Below are 12,084 nucleotides of genomic sequence, written 5' to 3' on the forward strand. Positions count from 1 at the left end.
AGAGGGAATTGGACAGCCGATCATTTCCAGCCATTCCACCAGGAATGAGGTACACGGCTCATGTTGACGGTAGTTCAACTGTGCCTTGGCGGCCAGCACCGCGGTTCGATCGAGTCCGCGTTGTTACTTAGTGCCAGGAAGGGAAAACAATGTTATTCGTACACTGGGGTGGTGCAGAGAGATTGGAACTGTCGATGACATGCTTCGCTCACGCCGCTCAAGGGATACTGCTGCAATGGAGGACCGCACATACGGATTATGGCTCGGAGGAACTCTGACAGCAACGCCACCATGTTGAACAATGATTTTCGTGCAGTCACAGGATGTCGTGGTACGATTCAAACTGTGTGCAATAGGCTGCATGATGCGCAACTTCACTCCCCACGTCCATGGCGAGGTCAATCTTTGCAACCACGACACCATGCAGCGCAATAAAAATGGGCTCTACAACATGCCGAATAGACCGTTCAGAATCGGCATCACGTTCTCTTCACCTATGAGTGTCGCATATGCCTTCAACCAGACAATCGCCAGAGTCGTGTTTGGAGGCAACCCGGTCAGACTGAACGCCTTAGACTCACTGTAAAGCGAGTGCAGCTGGGTGGTATTATGTGGGGCCGACGTATACCACTGGTGGTCATAAAAGGCACCGTCACTGCTGTACGATATGTGAATGCCACCCTCCGACTGAAAGTGCAACCATATCGGCAGCATCCATTAACCATAGACCTTGCCGTTGGTGGGGAGGCTTGCGTGCCTCAGCGATACAGATAGCCGTACCGTAGGTACATCCACAACGGAGGGGTATCTGTTGAGAGGCCAGACAAACGTGTTGTTCCTGAAGAGGGGCAGCAACCTTTTCAGTAGTTGCAAGGGCAACAGTGTGGATGATTGACTGATCTTGTCTTGTAACAATAACCAAAACGGCCTTGCTGTGCTGGTACTGCGAACGGCTGAAAGCAAGGGTAAACTACGGCCGTAATTTTTTCCGAGGGCATGCAGCTTTACTGTATGATTAAATGAGGATGGCGTCCTCTTGGGTAAAATATTCCGGAGGTAAAATAGTCCCCCATTCGGATCTCCGGGCGGGGACTACTCAAGAGGATGTCGTTATCATCAGAAAGAAAACTGGCGTTCTACGGATCGGAGCGTGGAATGTCAGATCACTTAATCGGGCAGGTAGGTTAGAAAATTTAAAAAGGGAAATGGATAGGTTAAAGTTAGATATAGTGGGAATTAGTGAAGTTCGATGGCAGGAGGAACAAGACTTCTGGTCAGGTGACTACAGGGTTATAAACACAAAATCAAATAGGGGTAATGCAGGAGTAGGTTTAATAATGAATAGGGAAATAAGAAAATCGGGTAAGCTACTACAAACAGCATAGTGAACGCATTATTGTAACCATTATAGATACGAAGCCCACTCCTACTACCGTAGTACAAGTTTATATGCCAACTAGCCCTGTAGATGATGAAGAAATTGAAGAAATGTATGATGAAATAAAAGAAATTATTCAGATAGTGAAGGGAGACAAATATTTAATAGTCATGGGTGACTGGAATTCGAGTGTAGGAAAAGGGAGAGAAGGGAACGCAGTAGGTGAATATGGATTGGGGCTAAGAAATGAAAGAGGAAGCCGCCTGGTAGAATTTTGCACAGAGGACCACTTAATCATAGCTAACACTTGGTTTAAGAATCATGAAAGAAGGCTGTATACATGGAAGAACGCTGGAGATACTAAAAGGTATCAGATAGATTATATAATGGTAAGACAGAGATTTAGGAACCACAATCTATTGGTTATGAACTGTAGATTAAAACTGATGAAACTGCAAAAAGGTGGGAATTTAAGGAGATGGGACCTGGATAAACTGAAAGATACAGAGGTTTTACAGAGTTTCAGGGAGAGCATAAGGGAACAATTGATAGGTATGGGGGAAAGAAATACAGTAGAAGAAGAATGGGTAGCTTTGTGGGATGAAGTAGTGAAGGCAGCAGAGGAACAATTAGGTACAAAGACGAGGGCTAGTAGAAATCCTTGGGTAACAGAAGAAATATTGAATTTAATTGATGAAAGGAGAAAATATAAAAATGCAGTAAATGAAGCAGGCAAAAAGGAAGACAAACGTATCAAAAATGAGATCGACGGGAAGTGGACAATGGCTAAGCAGGGATAGCTAGAGGACAAATGTAAGGATGTAGAGTCTTATCTCACTAGGGGTAAGATAGATACTGCCTACACGAAAATTAAAGAGACCTTTGCAGAGAAGAGAACCACTTGTATAAACATCAAGAGCTCAGATGGGAAAGCAGAAAGGTGGAAGGAGTATATAGAGGGTCTATACAAGGGCGATGTACTTGAGGACAATATTATGGAAATGGAAGAGGATGTAGATGAAGATGAAATAGGAGATATAATACTGCGTGACGAGTTTGACAGAGCACTGGAAGACCTGAGTCGAAAAAAGGCCCCCGGAGTAGACAACATTTCATTGGAACTACTGACGGCCTTGGTTAGCCAGTCCTGACAAAACTCTACCATCTGGTGAGCAAGATGTATGAAACAGGCGAAATACCCTCAGACTTCAAGAAGAATATAATAATTCCAATCCCAAAGAAAGCAGGGGTTGACAGATGTGAAAATCACCGAACTATCAGTTTAATAAGCCACAGCTGCAAAATACTAACACAAATTCTTTACAGACGAATGGAAAAACTGGTAGAAGCCGACCTCGGGGAAGATCAGATTGGATTCCGTAGAAATACTGGAACACGTGAGGCAATACTGACCTTACGACTTCTCTTAGAAGAAAGATTAAAGAAAGGCAAACCTACGTTTCTAGCATTTGTAGACTTAGAGAAAGCTTTTGACAATGTTGACTGAAATACTATCTTTCAAATTCTAAAAGTGGCAGGGGTAAAGTTCAGAGAGCGAAAGGCTATTTACAATTTGTACAGAAACCAGATGGCTGTTATAAGAGTCGAAGGACATGAAAGGGAAGCAGTGGTTGGGAAGGGAGTAAGACAGGGTTGTAGCCTCTCCCCGATGTTGTTCAATCTGTATATTGAGCAAGCAGTAAAGGAAACAAAAGAAAAGTTCGGAGTAGGTATTAAAATCCATGGAGCAGAAATAAAAACTTTGAGGTTCGCAGATGACATTGCAATTGTGTCAGAGACAGCAGAGGACTTTGGAGATCAGTTGAAAGGAATGGACTGTGTCTTGAAAGGAGGATATAAGATGGACATCAACAGAAGCAAAACGAGGATACTGGAATGTAGTCGAATTAAGTCGGGTGATGCTGAGGGAATTAGATTAGGAAATGAGACACTTAAAGTAATAAAGGAGTTTTGCTATTTGTGGAGCAAGATAACTGATGATGGTCGAAGTAGAGAGGATATAAAATGTAGACTGGATATGGCAAGGAAAGCTTTTCTGAAGAAGAGAAATTTGGTAACATCGAGTGTCAGGAAGTCATTTCTGAAAGTATTTGTATGGAGTGTAGCCATGTATGGAACTGAGACATGGACCAGATATAGTTTGGACAAGAAGAGAATAGAAGCTTTCGAAATGTGGTGCTACAGAAGAATGCTGAAGATTAGATGGGTAGATCACATAAGTAATGAGGAAGTATAGAATAGGATTGGGGAGAAGGGAAGTTTGTGGCACAACTTGACTAGAAGAAGGGAGCGGTTGGTAGGACATGTTCTGAGGCATCAAGGGATCACCAATTTAGTATTGGAGGGAAGCGTGGCGGATAAAAATCATAGAGGGAGACCAAGAGAGAAATACACTAAGCAGATTCAGAAGGATGTGGGTTGCAGTAGGTACTGGGAGATGAAGAAGCTTGCACAGGATAGAGTCGCATGGAGAGCTGCATCAAACCAGTCTGAGGACTGAAGACCACAACAACAACATTGGCAAAGGCATCCGCCTTCATGGACGACAATTCGGGTCCTCATTGTGTACATCCTGTGGATGACTTCCTTCAGGATAACTACATCGCTTGACTAGAGTGGCTAGCATGTTTTCCAGACATGAACCCTATCGAACATGCCTGGGATAGATTGAAAAGGGCTCTTTATGGACTACGTGACCCCCCCCCCCCCCCCCAACCACTCTGAAAGTTCTGCACCGAACCGCCGTTGAGGAGTGCGACAATGTGGACCAATAGTGACTTAAGGAACTTGGGGATAAATGGCTCTGAGCACTATGGGACTTAACTTCTAAGGTCATCAGTCACCTAGAACTTAGAACTACTTAAACCGAACTAACTTAAGGACATCACACACATCAACGCCCGAGGCAGAATTCGAACCTGCGACCGTAGCGATCGCGCGGTTTGAGCCTGTAGCGCCTAGAACCACTCGGCCACACGGCCGGCCACTTGGGGATAGTATACCACGACGAATACAGGCAAGAGGACGTGCTACTGGGTATTAGAGGTACCGGTGTGTATAGTAATCTCGACCAACACCTCTGAAGGTCTCGCCGTATAGTGGTACAACATGCAATGTATAGTTCTAATAAGCAATAAAATGGGCAGAAATGATTGTTTTGTTGATATCTATTCCAGTTTTCTGTACAGGTTCCGGAACTCACTGAATCGAGACGATGAAAACTTTTTCTTGACGTATGTATTGTCTCAGAACATCACCTTTTAAACTTCTCCACTCTAGGTTGTGTGCTTGCATGCATAAAATACTGAAGGAAGCCTTCCACCATATATTATAATATTACGTAACACATACAAAACCTCCACAGAGACAGAGTGTCGTTAAAGATACCAACAAATTCCCCACAAAAGATGGTTTAAAGGAAAGTGACTATGTCTGGAAAAGTATTTTCATGAATCTTAGGAAGAGAAACGTCTAAATCTAATTGGAAAACAAAGGGCATCCAAGATCTGGGAAATAAATAAAATAACCTTAGACTTACTTATAATATTTTTCTATATGCAATTAGTGTAGACGAACTTGAGTTCGCCTACTCTGAACATGGTCTAAAAATGTATTATGATAAAACCAATGGCATGTTGAAGGAGTGAACACCGGGGGGTGGGGATAACATGTGTTACAAGCACACATCTGCAAATGGCTGGAAAATACGTCTATCAGAATCGGCCTGTATATTTGTGAAAAGAGACGTAAAATCAGAAACATTTCGACAGGTCAATTCTGTTTGGGACGCTTATCGAAAGTATTCTACAGATGTAAAACTAAGATGCTGGGTGAACTGAAGAAAATACTTTTGATCAATGTCTCTCCCTAACATCAGGGAGAGATTAAAAATGAGATTTCTAACCTGTCTAGAGACTGATACATTACCTGACTGGTCATGACACTATGTTATATTCTGTACTAAATCGAAATAAATAAGAGTGATGGTTTCTACATTTGCAATGTCTGTATTTAATGGTGTTCTACGCTATATAGAGATGCATTCATATTTAATGGACATTTCATACTAGACCGTTAAAACACAAACACGGCAAATAGTATTCTGAAGCTCCAAAGAAACTGGTACAGTTATGGGTATTCAAGTACAAAGATATGAAAACTGCCAGAATACGACGCTGCAGACGGCTACGCCTATATAAGACAAAATGTATCTGGCGCAGTTGCTAGATCGCTTACTGCTGCTACAATGGCAGGTTATCATGATTTAAGTGAGTTTGAACGTGGTGTTATAGGCGGCGCACGAGCGATGGGGCACAGCATCTCCGAGGCAGCGATGCAGTGGGTACTTTCCGTAAGACCATTTCACTAGTGTACCATGAATATCAAGAATCCGATGAAACACCAGATCTCTGACATCGCAGCGGCCGGTAAAAGATCCTGCAAGAACGGACCAGAGTTGATTGAAAAGAATTGTTCAACGTGACAGAATTGAGACCTTTCGAAAAGGGCTGCAATTTTAGTGCCGGGCCATCAACAAGTGTCAGCGTGAGAACCATTCAACAAAATATCATTGATATTGGCTTGCGGAGCCGAAGGCCCACTCGTCTGTCCTTGATTACTGCACGACATAAAGCCTTACACCTCGCCTGGGTCCGTTAACATCGACATTGGACTGTCTAAGACTGGAAACATGTTTCCTGGTCGGACGAGTCTCGTTTTAAATTGTATCGAGCGGACGGATGTTTATGGGTATGGAGACAACCTCATGAATCCAGGGATCTGCATGTCAGTAGGGGACTTTTCAAGGTAGTGGAGGCTCAGTAATGGTATGGAGCGTGTGCAGTTGGAAAGATATGGGACTACTGATCTGTCTAGATTCGACTGTAACAGGTGACACGTACGTAAACATCCTGTCTGATCACCTGCTTCCATTCATGTCCATTGTGCTTTCCGACGCAGATTGGCAATTCCATCAGGACAATGGAAAACCCCAAACGCCCAGAATTGCTATACAGTGGCTCCAGGAACACTCTTCTGAGTTTAAGTGAGATTTGAAAAATGTTTATACTGGGGCCACTATGCTACCACAAGGGTGATAAATTTTCCATAATGGCACCAGTTTTCAGCTTCAGTGGGGAATAAACCTCCAAAAGTCACGGCGGAAGTAATTATTTGCAGAAGAGTGCTAATAGCATCAGCTGCAAATGGGCAGCAGAAATGGCAGAACAATATTCCCGGGGTAACTGATTGAAAGGGGAAAAGTTAAAACAAATTTCGTGGAGCTCAGAAAGTGAAAGACTTTGCGTTCAGCCTTTAGGTGTTTTACGTGAGCCGCTGGCCTCTGAGCCACAGGTAAAAAAAGACTGTTTAGTGTTCAAAGATGGGAGTCAGTGATTATCAGAGATCAACAAATTTAATTAATTTTATCCATTGTTCTTCAGTGTTCCGTCCGCGACTGTTTTACTTTCGTAACATGAAGAATAAACCGCCTTCAGTCACAAGTTGCGTTTATTTACTGCACTATGCATTTCGAGCCCTGGAGGCTCATCTTCAGGTGCTTTTTAGTGATTTACATCAGGTTTTCTAGTTGTCTGCTTGTTGATATTACATTTTTGTGCTGGAACATGTTATATTCTAGATATAAGTTTAACGGCATTAATAATATGAAAATAACTTACAGTTTAACATTGTATGATGTCTGCTTCTGTTGTGCAGTTAGTATATCCAATATACATCTTTAATTTAGCAGTACATACTGCGATATATACATAGTCACACACTTTTTCGCACATTGGTCTAGTTATGGCTATTCAAGTACAAAGATATGAAAACTGGCAGAATACGGCATTGTGGTCGACAACGCTTATGTAAGACAAAAGGTATCTGGCGCAGTTGTTAGATCGGTTACTGCTGCTACAATGACAGAACGTAAACATGCCGAGGACTCTCGTTCATACAGATGTACTTCTAAATATAATCGATTTTCTTGTTTCACAGAAATAATATAATATAGTATTATTAGTACACAGGTTTTATTAAAATAATTATTTGGTACCATATTGTAGGTTGTCAGCTGTTTGTACTATTACAGATTTGATTCCTCAGGAAAAAAGAAACAAGGCATAGAAAAAAATTGTGGCTGTTAAACTCTGTTTGTTCATTCAACAAGTTTTCGGAATATTTTTCTTTGTGTAGCATTATTTCTAACTGTTCTAGTAGATTAAGTTTTTTACTGTTGGGTTCTGTGTGAAGTACAGTTAGGCGCTTGTGGATGTCATCAAGTCTGTGTTTACTAATATACATGTGGTTAGCTACTGTAGATTTTTCAAAATAGTTTAGTCGAAAGGTGTCGGTGTGTTCTTTATAGCGTGTGTGGAAGATTCTTCCAGTTGTTCCTATGTAAAATGCATGGCATCTGTTACATTGTAATTTATATATTCCACTGTGTCGTGTTGTTCGCTTCTTTGAGTTCACTGGGTGAGATAGGTTGGTATCCATGTTTGCTGTTTGTGGAGAAAGATATTTTAATATTGGTTTTTTTGAATAAGTTTTTTGTGATCCTGTGCCTAAGTATGAAATGCTTGTGAAGATTTGTTTTCAGTCGGTATTTTTTTTCTGTGTTTTTGTGAGTGATGTTGGTCTGAATTTCTCTAGATAGTATATCAATAGATCTTACAGGGTAACCATTATTTACTGCATTTGTTTTTATAGTATCTATTTCTTGTGTTAGTGCTTTGGGTTTTAAAGGTAGTGTATGTGCCCTGTTCAACATTGATTCAAATGTAGCAGATTTATGTGTGTTCGGGTGGTATGAAGATTCATGTATTGTGATGTCAGTGTATATTGGTTTTCGGTAAATGCACAAGTTATGTTCTTGTTGTTCATTCATAATTGTGAGGTCTAAGAGATTTATGGATTGATTTGTTTCATGTTCTATTGTGAACTTTATTTTATTGTGGAGTGAGTTGGATGATGTGAGGAGTTCTTCAAGTTCATCTTTAGTGCCATCAAGAGATATGTAGATGACACACTACTCTTATTTGATGGCACTAAAAAAGAACTTGAAGTGGAGAGGGACTACGGATGCGTGGCGCCCGATGGGTATATGTCAGCCGCGAGGCGTGGCGAGGTAGTCCGCGGAGTTACGCTTACACTGTGCGGATGATGGCGCAGTGTTTCACGCACCTACCTAGTGTGAGTGTCGCCTTGAGCGTCGAGCGATCAGGTTGCCGTTAACTCCCGCCTGTGCCGCAGCGCCGCTTGTGTCGAAGCTGCTCAGCCTTGTTAGTATATCGGCCGGAATCACACCGTAGTTCCGTAGAAGAGTTTGTTGTCGTTTTCCTCTTGGCGGCGGTGTTTTCTGCCCGCGCCATGGTGTCTGTCGAGTCTCCTAAACCCCTTTCTCGTCGAACTACTGTTCGTTTCAGTTTTGACAAGAGTGTGCGTAGTGTTCAATCTGGCTCCGTAGAAATTCACGATAGGTTGGCTGATGTTATCCATGTTACACCTGATCAGGTAGATACTGTTTACTTTGATTCTGATTTGTACGCATTCTTTGTGAAGTTTTATGATCCTGTTCAAGTAGAACGACTTCTCTCCCGGGATGGTTCTAAGGTGTTGTTTACACATCGCGATGGATCCGTTACTCAAGTCCTCCTTGAAAATGCGGCACTCGAGTACACTCCGGTTGGAATTTATAACCTTCCTCCTGAAGTGGACGATTCATTTCTTAAAACAGCATTGCTTCCGTTTGGAGTGATCGGCATATCCGATGGAACGCTGGTCAGCACAACATCGCTTCCCGTGTTATAATGGCATCCGGACTGTGGACATGGGCGTTAAAAAGAAAATTCCTTCCCACTTATCAGTTTGTGGTTACTGAATCCATGTTACGTATGCAGGGCAACAAGGAATATGTTTTCTCTGTAAAGAAAGCCGTCATCTCATATCTGATCGTCCGCGCCGTACTACTGTTCTGACGTCGTCTTATCAAAATCTTCTTCCTTTAACGTTAGCAGACGTAGTATCTTCGCAGTCAGGTGTCAGTCAGTCTCCAGCTTTAAGCGATGTAGGGGCAACATTATCACCTACTCCTCGCGAAATTCCACAGTTACCATCGCGCACCAGTACGGCCTCTGTCCATCAGGGTACGACGGCTCCTGCAGCGCAAGTCAAACGCCGGCGGACTGAAGACCGTCACATTTCGAGGACGCCCCACTCCAGTCTACATCTACATCTACATCCATACTCCCCAAGCCACCTGACGGTGTGTGGTGGAGGGTACCCTGAGTACGTCTATCGGTTCTCCCTTCTATTCCAGTCTCGTATTGTACGTGGAAAGAAGGATTGCCGGCATGCTTCTGTGTGGGCTCTAATCTCTCTGATTTTATCCTCATGGTCTCTTCGCGAGAAATACGTAGGAGGGAGCAATATACTGCTTGACTGTTCGGTGAAGGTATGTTCTCGAAACTTTAACAAAAGCCCGTACCGAGCTACTGAGCGTCTCTCGTGCAGAGTCTTCCACTGGAGTTTCTCTGTCATCTCCGTAACGCTTTCGCGATTAAAAACGATCCTGTAACGAAGCGCGCTGCTCTCCGTTGGATCTTCTCTATCTCTTCTATCAACCCTATCTGGTGCGGATCCCACACTGCTGAGCAGTATTCAAGCAGTGGGCGAACAAGCGTACTGTAACCTACTTCCTTTGTTGTCGGATTGCATTTCCTTAGGATTCTTCCAATGAATCTCAGTCTGGCATCTGCTTTACCGACGATCAACTTTATGTGATCATTCCATTTTAAATCACTCCTAATGCGTACTCCCAGATAATTTATGGAATTAACTGCTTCCAGTTGCTGACCTGCTATTTTGTAGCTAAATGATAAGGGACCTATCTTTCTATGTATTCGCATCGCATTACACTTGTCTACACTGAGATTCAATTGCCATTCCGTGCAGCATGCGTCAATTCGCTGCAGATCCTTCTGCATTTCAGTACAATTTTCCATTGTTGCAACCTCTCGATACACCACAGCATCATCTGCAAAAAGCCTCAGTGAACTTCCGATGTCATTTAACAGGTCATTTATGTATTTTGTGAATAGCAACGGTCCTATGACACTCCCCTGCGGCACACCTGAAATCACTCTTACTTCGGAAGACTTGTCTCCATTGAGAATGACATGCTACGTTCTGTTATCTAGGAACTCCTCAATCCAATCACACAATTGATCTGATAGTCCGTATGCTCTTACTTTGTTCATTAAACGACTGTGGGGAACTGTGTCAAACGCCTTGCGGAAGTCAAGAAACACGGCATATACCCGTGAACCCGTGTCTAAGGCCCTCTGAGTCTCGTGGACGAATAGCGCGAGCTGAGCTTCACACGACCCTCTTTTTCGAAACCCATGCTGATTCCTACAGATTAGATTTCTAGTCACCAGAAAAGACATTATACTCGAACATAATACGTGTTCCAAAATTCTACAACTGATCGACGTTAGAGATATAGGTCTATAGTTCTGCACATCTGTTCGACGTCCCTTCTTGAAAACGGGGATGAGCTGTGCCCTTTTCCAATCCTTTGGAACGCTTCGCTCTTCTAGAGACCTACGGTACACCGCTGCAAGAAGGAAGGCAAGTTCCTTCGCGTACTCTGTGTAAAATCGAACTGGTATCCCATCAGGACCAGCGGCCTTTCCTCTTTTGAGCGATTTTAATTGTTTCTCTACCATTTTATCAACTGTGCGACAATCTAGAGAAGGAAGCACAGTGCAGTCTTCCTCTGTGAAACAGCTTTGGAAGAAGACATTTAGTATTTCGGCCTTTAGTCTGTCATCCTCTGTTTCAGTACCATTTTGGTCACAGAGTGTCTGGACATTTTGTTTTGATCCACCTATCGCTTTGACATAGGACCAAATTTTCGTAGGATTTTCTGCCAAGTCAGTACATAGAACTTTACTTTCGAATTCATTGAAAGCCTCTCGCATAGCCCTCCTCACACTACATTTCGCTTCGCGTAATTTTTGTTTGTCTGCAAGGCTTTGGCTATGTTTATGCTTGCTGTTAAGTTCCCTTTGTTTCCGCAGCAGTTTTCTAACTCGGTTGTTGTACCACTGTAGCTCTTTCCCATCTCTTACGATCTTGCTTGGCACATACTCATCTAACGCATATTGTACGATGGTTTTGAACTTTGTCCGCTGATCCTCAACACTATCTGTACTTGAGACAAAACTTTTGTGTTGAGCCGTCAGGTACTCTGTAATCTGCTTTTTGTCACTTTTGCTAAACAGAAAAATCTTCCTACCGTTTTTAATATTTCTATTTACGGCTGAAATCATCGATGCAGTAACCGCTTTATGCTCACTGATTCCCTGTTCTGCATTAACTGATTCAAATAGTTCGGGTCTGTTTCTCACCAGAAGGTCTAATATGTTATCGCCAAGAGTCGGTTCTCTGTTTAACTGCTCAAGGTAGTTTTCAGATAAAGCACTTAAAAATCTTTCACCTGATTCTTTGTCCCTGCCACTCGTTATGAACATTTGAGTCTCCCAGTCTATATCCGGCCAATTAAAATCTCCACCCGGAACTATAACATGGTGGAGAAATCTACTCGAAATATTTTCCAAATTATTCTTCAGGTGCTGAGCCACAACAGCTGCTGAGCCCGGGGGCCTATAGAGACATCC

Source organism: Schistocerca gregaria, chromosome 2 (genome assembly GCF_023897955.1).
Source record: "Schistocerca gregaria isolate iqSchGreg1 chromosome 2, iqSchGreg1.2, whole genome shotgun sequence".
In the NCBI taxonomy this organism is placed as follows: Eukaryota; Metazoa; Arthropoda; class Insecta; order Orthoptera; family Acrididae; genus Schistocerca; species Schistocerca gregaria.